The 7,867-nt window shown below is 37.7% G+C and overlaps 1 non-coding gene across 1 annotated transcript; it reads left to right on the top strand.

The window, feature by feature from the left end:
• Positions 1 to 6,672: 6,672 nt before the first annotated feature.
• Positions 6,673 to 6,779, top strand: LOC120365114 (U6 spliceosomal RNA). Its single transcript, XR_005580133.2, has one exon. It is a non-coding gene; the product is annotated as a U6 spliceosomal RNA (small nuclear RNA).
• The last annotated feature ends 1,088 nt before the right edge of the window (positions 6,780 to 7,867 follow it).

Here is a 7,867-nt window from a genome sequence, read left to right on the forward strand (position 1 = left end):
AAAAAATAGCGCTCTGTGTTAGGGCTATTTTGAAGCAAGTATATTTTCATATACTTCTGATGGGACTCCCAATGATACCACCTTTCTACAGGGCAATTTGACAACATGTCTTAAAAACCTTTAGCTGTGAATATTCTCGGAGCAGTTCCAATTTCAGTGTATTTTTTTTCTCAAAAGAAATCACTGGAGACAGATGAAAAATTTAGCTACAAAGTGTTTATTACAATATAATTTATATAGCAAAATTGGTTAATATGGTAGAATGTTATATGGCTATTAAAATCGTGATGCTAAATAAGAATTTTTAACTGTTTTCAGTTCATACACCCTTTTGGGAATCTGGCAAAAGCAGTCAACTTGCTTCTTGGGAAGAAAGCACTTATGTACCTACATAAAATTTTGTATATAGTTTTGTGTATAATTTCATGGACTATGTGAAGTCTATGCACAGACTCAGGTTGAAGATACCTACTCTTATGAGTAATAATTAGTGACATGAGAAAATAGTCTCCAAAGCACATACGTGCATTGGCTTATGAGACTAGAAAGCTATACATCAAAATAGTTATTAGCTCTGAGAAACAGGATTATGGGTTTTAAAAAATTTGTCCTTTGGGCTTTTTCACATTTCTCATTTTTCTACCATAAAAATGTATTATTTCAATATGATTTGGGACTATTTTAATATGGAGCAAAGAAAAAAAAAACCCAAAATTAAACACAGGAAGCTTAGAGAAATCCCCAAGAAATATAACAAAAATGATACATAATGAAAAGTGCAAAGAAACAATATTGCTTTGCCTGCAGTAATAGGTATTACTATGAAGGCACAATTTTCTAAGTTCATGGAACATTCAAAGGAAATGCATTTAATTTAAACTAAATGTTCCACTTGGGCAGAAAGAAGAATTGTTTTACTATTGGTGTAAAACACTTAGATGGGGGTACCCAAGGACAAGATGGAAGCTTTGTCCCTGGAAATGCAAAAGATGTAGCCAAAAATTATGGATCTAGGCATCCATCTCCCTGGAGGCAGGAAATGGTATCAGGTCATTTATCTTGAGCCTTTCTGCTGAGTTCGTTTATGGCTTTGGAGCAGGGACAGTGGTACACAAAAGGGAAAGACACTGCCAGTACCCAGCCATCTGCTCTATCCTCACCTACTTCAGTGATGCCCCCTCCTCACTCAGCACCCGGATGAGGATGGAGAGTGTTGCTTCTCTATTAAGGTGCTTTGGGCCTCCTATTAATCACACTGACAACCAGGGAAATTGGTGATATGATTTCAACAAAGCTGAAATTCGTTTTTGTTCCTTGGTCTTATCCACAGCACTAAGTGAAGTATTCAATAGACAAAGTCCAGCCAAGTAAAATTCTCCTCCATGCTCACTGTTATTAACTCCTCTTGGGGAAAGTATTTTGTTTATTGGATAGACCAAATCCTCTGGAGACCCACTGAATCTGTAGGGGAATTTCTTTAATCTGTACTGTAAGTTTGGCAATTCTGATCTTGTGTTTTTTTTTTTTTTTTTTAAATTTTTTTTTTTTATCATGCTTACCATTCTTTTTTGTGAATATTAGGTACTGCTGCTAAAAGTATATGCCTTAGGACAATTCTGTTTCTATGACAACATATGGATTTAATATCATTGTAACACATACACACACATGTACACATGTATACTGTATATATAGATGTAGAAAGTCATGGTTAAGAGCCTCAGGTCTATTGACAGAATTCTGGGTTGGGTCTCTGGTTCTACCATAGCTTTGTGAACTCGAGTAACTTATTTATTCTTGAGAGACTTCAGTGTCCTCATCTGTAAAATGGGCATACTAATGATTACTGTCCTCAGAGAGTAGCTGTGATGATTAAATGCATTAATAGTAGCACTATGATTATAATGTTACCTGGACTGTAGCGCATAATTATCAATAGTATTAACACTTCTGATAAGACTCTGATTTCTTAGCCCTCTTAGTCCCAGGACACAAAACTCTTGCATGTTCCTAAGGTCGCAGGAACCAGGATCTCCCTTGAATATTATACCCTTTCTAGGTACTAGCATCTCTAGGGCTGGTACTCCCCCAACTGCCTTTACTGGTGCAAGGTCATTACGTGGACAGGCTTACCCAAAGGAGTTCATGAAGTAGATAGAGCTCCCATGGCTCTGGGCATCCGCAGGAGTGGAGTCCTGCAATCTATCTATCTCTAAGGTAGCCTGCTTGCCATGGCTACCTGAGGAAGGGGTTCCCTCTTCGGCTCTTTTGTTTTTACTGGTCTCCAGGCTGAGTGCCACAGACTGGGAGTATAGAGTGTCCTTTCGGCTTCATAGCTTCACTGTCTAATTGATTATTTCTTTGTGTACTCTCTGCTTTCCAATGGGACACCTGAGTTTCCCTCGGGATCCTTGTTCTTTGGGATCCCAGACTTACTGACTTTTCTAGATGAGCCAGGCAGCTGATGATATGGACATGCTGGCAGGGACAGCTCACAGAATCACTGATGGGTGTAATTCCCTTTCCACAGAAGTTCGTTTCCTAGATTTGTAACCCAAATATAAACTCAAACTTGTAACAGTTTGTTCTTTCTCTGGTAAAGATTCTGCCATATTCTCAAACAATACATCAAATAAACACATAACAGTATTCTGTATAGCGTATGTAAAGCACTGTAAATCTTGTGAGGAAGTTATCAGAGAAACAGAAATTTTATTTTGTCTTCATTGAGTCCGTGTTTTAATGGGGGAGTCAGGGAAATATCTAAATGAAGCTTTCTGTTTTAAAATTTTTTCAATGTACATGGTCCTGTTGTGAATGTTTTCCTGTTGTGGGGAGTAGATATGGTCTCTACCAAACCTCACAGGGGCAAGTCTACAATATTTTTACTATTTTGATTTCCTGAAGGCTGCATACCCTGGGTTTTCTAGGGCAGCAACTACCTCATGTAATTTTATCCTATTTAATAGAAGTGATTTTTAGAATCTATACCAGTGCAACTTAGTTATGTAGTCATACACAGCTTTTCATGTAAATAAAAAATAAAACAACACCACACCTTTGATGGACTTCAAGTTCTGGTATTTGGCTTTCAAAAATCTGATCTTTTGCATTGAGACCCCTTTGAGTTTCATGGGTTGTTAAAAAGTATTACTGAGACAGGGAAGCTAGAATAGTTTGGGCATCTGACAGTCTCCACTGAGGTGAGGACAGTGCTTTCCAATTTGTCTGGGACATCTCGGATGTAACAGCGATTTTGGCACAGTTAATCATGGGGCATTGTGACCTCTGTACCACAAATAGTGGGCCTGTCAGCCTTCCATCTGTCAGAGAGGACCAAGGACAACATTTGAGTGACCCTGCAATTGTTTATTCCTGGCTCCTGCTTCCTCTTCTCTCTGTTACCCACAGCTGCTCGGTCATCCTTCACTGGTTAACTCTCACCTGTGACACTTCGAAAGCTGAGTGGTTCTGAGACGGAGCAAGGCGTTATTGAATGTCTGTCCCCAGTCAAAGGGAGATGCTAGAAAGCCTCTGCTCTATTTTCTTTTCAAAGAGATTGAAGAGAACATTTGAGTGTCATGTGTCATGATGTGAATTTGGCCTACAGTGCCCCTATTGTCTAAACTGAGAAGCAGAGAGTTCATTGTTCATCTTTGTGTCTTCAGGCTGACAATTCTTTAGCTGGTTTTGTCCTTTGTCTAGAGGAGTAAATGTTACACATGGAGCTCAAAGGAATTTTCCTGCTTACTATTTAATAGTACAAATAGTAACTCGAATGCCATACAGAAAAGACATTTTGATGACTGACAGAAAATCTTTAGGGCCAATCCATCCCTGGAGTTAGGGGAGAAGAGGGGACAGGGCAGACTGAGAGTTTTAATCTGTCTAGATCAGAGTCGCCATTTTGCAGTTCCTCCTTTGGTTCATAAGCTATATTTGCTTCAAAACATTTTAGAAATCTTAGCATAAAACATCCTCTAATGTGCCTCAGAGTCGTCTCAAAATAATTTTCCTTAATTAGGTCTAATGGACTGTCTCATGAACTGTATGACTCTCCATTTGGTCTGGCAGAGCTAATTAGCCATGAACAATTGTACTTGGCCATTTTTAATTATACCAGTGTGAGAATTATGCTTTCATTTTTACAGCTGCCAATTGAAGAAACCTGAAGACTTTACAGAAGTAAATATCCTATCTTTTTTTTCTTTTAAAACATGCATTTTAAATGAGGACACTGACTTCTGAGGTCTGCCACATCCCCCTGTTCTGGCCCCCAGCACTCTCTGGCTGTGTGGTCCTGACAAGTCACTGATACTGTCTGTTTTCTCAGCTATAAAATGAAGTTAATCATGATTCCCGCAGGATTAAATAAAATAGTATTGTGATTGCGTTTCATGAATAATGCCATGTCATGTTTATATTATAAAAAATAATAATGAGATTTCCAGAGGCTTGAATAAGTGATGTTTTTAAAATGGAGGTTTGTATCCCATTATTGGATCCTGAAATCAGTTTACTAGGTTGGGATGAACAGGTTAAAAAAGTGAAAGAGAGTAGGATAGAACACAGAAATATGCTTCATAAGTAGTATGGACAAGTGTTGTTTCACTGAAGATTTGACGTGTGTGTATGTATAGGATTGTGATATGTGGATCAAAGGCAATAATATTTGAGAGCCGCTGTAAAAGGTGTGACTTATAAATGGAAGTGACATCCATTGTTAAGCATTTTAGCCACTGGAAAAGTTTAATATTGAAGAAAAAATATCAATTTTTTGAAGTCTTAGACCAACAACATCTTTTTTTATATGTATGATGGGGAAATACAGATTAATTGGAAAAGAAAATGAATTGTCACCAAAGATATGAATGTTATATGGATGGAAGTTTAATGCTATAATTGTCTATCAGAAATATCATATTTGCCCCTTAGGGTTTATTTTTATACTATAATTTCAGGAATTAAAAAATTATATTTTCTATGCAAATAATAAAATTTTTTTTATATCAAAAATTAATTCTTTTATATGAGTTTTCCACTTCAGCACAAATTGTTTATTGCTAAATGGCTTTGTAAGATCGCAGAAAATGTGCTTACCTCTTTAATGTCCTTTTAGACAAAAGTGGAATGGAATCCACAGGGAACATTTAGTTATATCAATAGTATGGGAAATTTGATTAACTTGGTGTTTTCTTATGAAAGTGTTGAGAAAGGAAATTTTCTTTCTCACCCCCATTTTTGTTTTAGATTTCAGGAAGCACATGTGCAGGTTTGTTACAAGGGCCTGTTGGTGTGGTGCTGGTGTTAGTCTTCTAGTGATCCCGTCAACTAGATGGTGAACATAGGACTCAGTAGGAAGTTTTACAACCCTTGTCCCTCTCTCCCTTCCTCCTTTCGGAGTCCCCAGTGTCTTTTGTTCTTATCTTTATGCCCATGTGAACCCAAGATTTAGCTACCACTCAAGTGAGAACATGCAATATTTGGATTTGAATGTTTACATTAGTTTGCTTAGGATAACAACCTCTAGCTCCATCCATGTTGCTGTGAAGGACATGATTTCATTCTTTTTTATGGCTGCATAGTATTCCATGGTGTATATGTACCATATTTTCCTTATCCAATCCATCAGGTATGGGCACATAGGTTGATTCCATGTCTTTGCTATTGTGAAAAGTGCTGTGATGAACATATAAGTAAGTGTGTTAGACCCATAAACTCTTAATTAGATGCATTAAATGACACTTTTGAAAGCACAAATATTTTATCTCTATAGCAGGCAATTTTGCTTATCTAATTGCTGGATTCCTACAACTTCTTCTTCCTGATTGCCACCTCCCTCTCCCATACATCTCGTGGAAGATTCCCTCTGCAGGTCTAGGGATAAATACTGACAAGTCTAAACCTATTATAATAGTTTCATTTCCTTGCTGGTGATTGGTTTAGGAATGGAAATGTGGCATAGTTCCTGCCAATGGGATCTGAGGAGAGCTCACCTGGGAAGCTTCTGAGACGGTTTCGTTGCTGATAAAAATGAGTTATAGGAAAAACTTACTCCTATTTGTTGACTACATGTGTCATGCAGCAATGCCTGGGTCTGTGACAGACAGTTTTAAACTCAGAGTAACCAGTTGAGTACATCCCAGGGAATGGCAGAGCTAAAAGAAGGAATAATCTGGCTCATTGATAATGACGCTGATCCCCAAACTTGGCCCGCTTGAAGCTGGTCTCCTCTAAGACTTCTTACAATCTGAGATAATACATGTTCTTTGTGGTCTAGCCCCACTAAGTCAGGATTTTCTGTTACTTGGATCTGGAAATGAATACCATCTGGATTATGTTCCTTAGAAGGTAACCACCGCCACTGTATATCCTTGGACTGTACTGAGCTTTACCATGTGGCTGTTTCCAGCCTGAGAGCCAGCTATGAGTCAGCAGATTCTGCCTCATCCTCTTCTAAATCATTATGCCTCATGTTCTTTGGAGTAAATTGTTTCTGCAGATATAGATTACACTTACCTCAGGCCAGTCATCTCTCTACAGGGATTGTTGATGTTGGCATGTGGGGGAAAAAGACTCTTAATGCCTGCTATTGGTGTTTGTAGTTCATACTTTTTGAAATAATTTTACATCTATTTTTATTGAGCATTCGTTAATTAAAAATTACTTATTGTGCTCGCTTTGGCAGCACATATACTAAAATTGGAACGATACAGAGAAGATTAGCATGGCCCCTGCGCAAGGATGACACGCAAATTCGTGAAGCGTTCCATTTAAAAAAAAAAAAAAAATTACTTATTGAGCATCCACAAATGCCTGAGTGTTGTTAGGCTTTTAGGCATTGGATATACAGTGGTAAATATAATCAACATGGTTTGTCTTCACAGGGTACCTAAAATCAAGTTATTTTTAATAGTTTTGTGAAACAGGGAAACTATTATAAAATTTATTAATTTGTATATTTAAGCATTAATTCACCATGCTTTTTAAAAAATTTCGTTTTATTTTAAGTTCCAGGATACATGTGCAGGACGTGCATCTGTAGCACATAGATCAACCTGTGCTGTGGTGGTGGTTTGCTGCACCTACCAACCCATCACCTAGATATTAAGCCCTGCATGCATTAGCTATTTATTCTGATGCTCTCTCTCCACCGAATCCCTGACAGGCCCTAGTGTATGCTGTTCCCCTCCCTGTGTGCATGTATTCTCATTGTTCAGCTCCCACTTGTAAGTGAGAACATGCGGAATTCACCATGTTTTTGGTGAGATTCTGCTGTATCCGTGAATGTGCTGGGGATTACCGTGGTAACTAAGATAGCCATGACTGCTTACTCCACAAGGAGCTTAAAGTCTAGCTTTTTATGATAATTTTACAAGGTAGTATCTCTTACTAATTCATTCACTCAAGAAATATTTACAGAACATCTTCTGTATTCTAAATACAGATGAGAAAACTGAAGCCAACGAGGTAAAATGACTTAACCAACTTAATTCTAGATAGTGAGAAAGCTCAACCTAGAACATAGAAACCTCTTGTATTATACATGACCTTCTCACTTGATCACATTGTATTTAAACAGTACAAAGGATAATTAGAATTACTTCTTAAACTACCTTGCCAAGTCTGTAAAAGAGTCAGCATCAACACCGTCCTCTCAAATGAAGCATAGAAGGTTCAGTGGACTATTTTTCTGAACTTTAAATGTAGCATCTACTTTTATATTCCAGGGGTAAAACGAGCCCAAATATTTTTAGCTCAAAAGACTGGGGCTCAATAAAAATGGAAAGTTTGCAAATGAATTAATAGGAGTACCAGGGTGCTAAGAAAAAAGTAAGAATTCTAGGATTTATGGAGGTAAGACTAC

The sequence above is a fragment of the Saimiri boliviensis genome, chromosome 7 (assembly GCF_048565385.1).
Source record: "Saimiri boliviensis isolate mSaiBol1 chromosome 7, mSaiBol1.pri, whole genome shotgun sequence".
Classification (NCBI taxonomy): Eukaryota; Metazoa; Chordata; class Mammalia; order Primates; family Cebidae; genus Saimiri; species Saimiri boliviensis.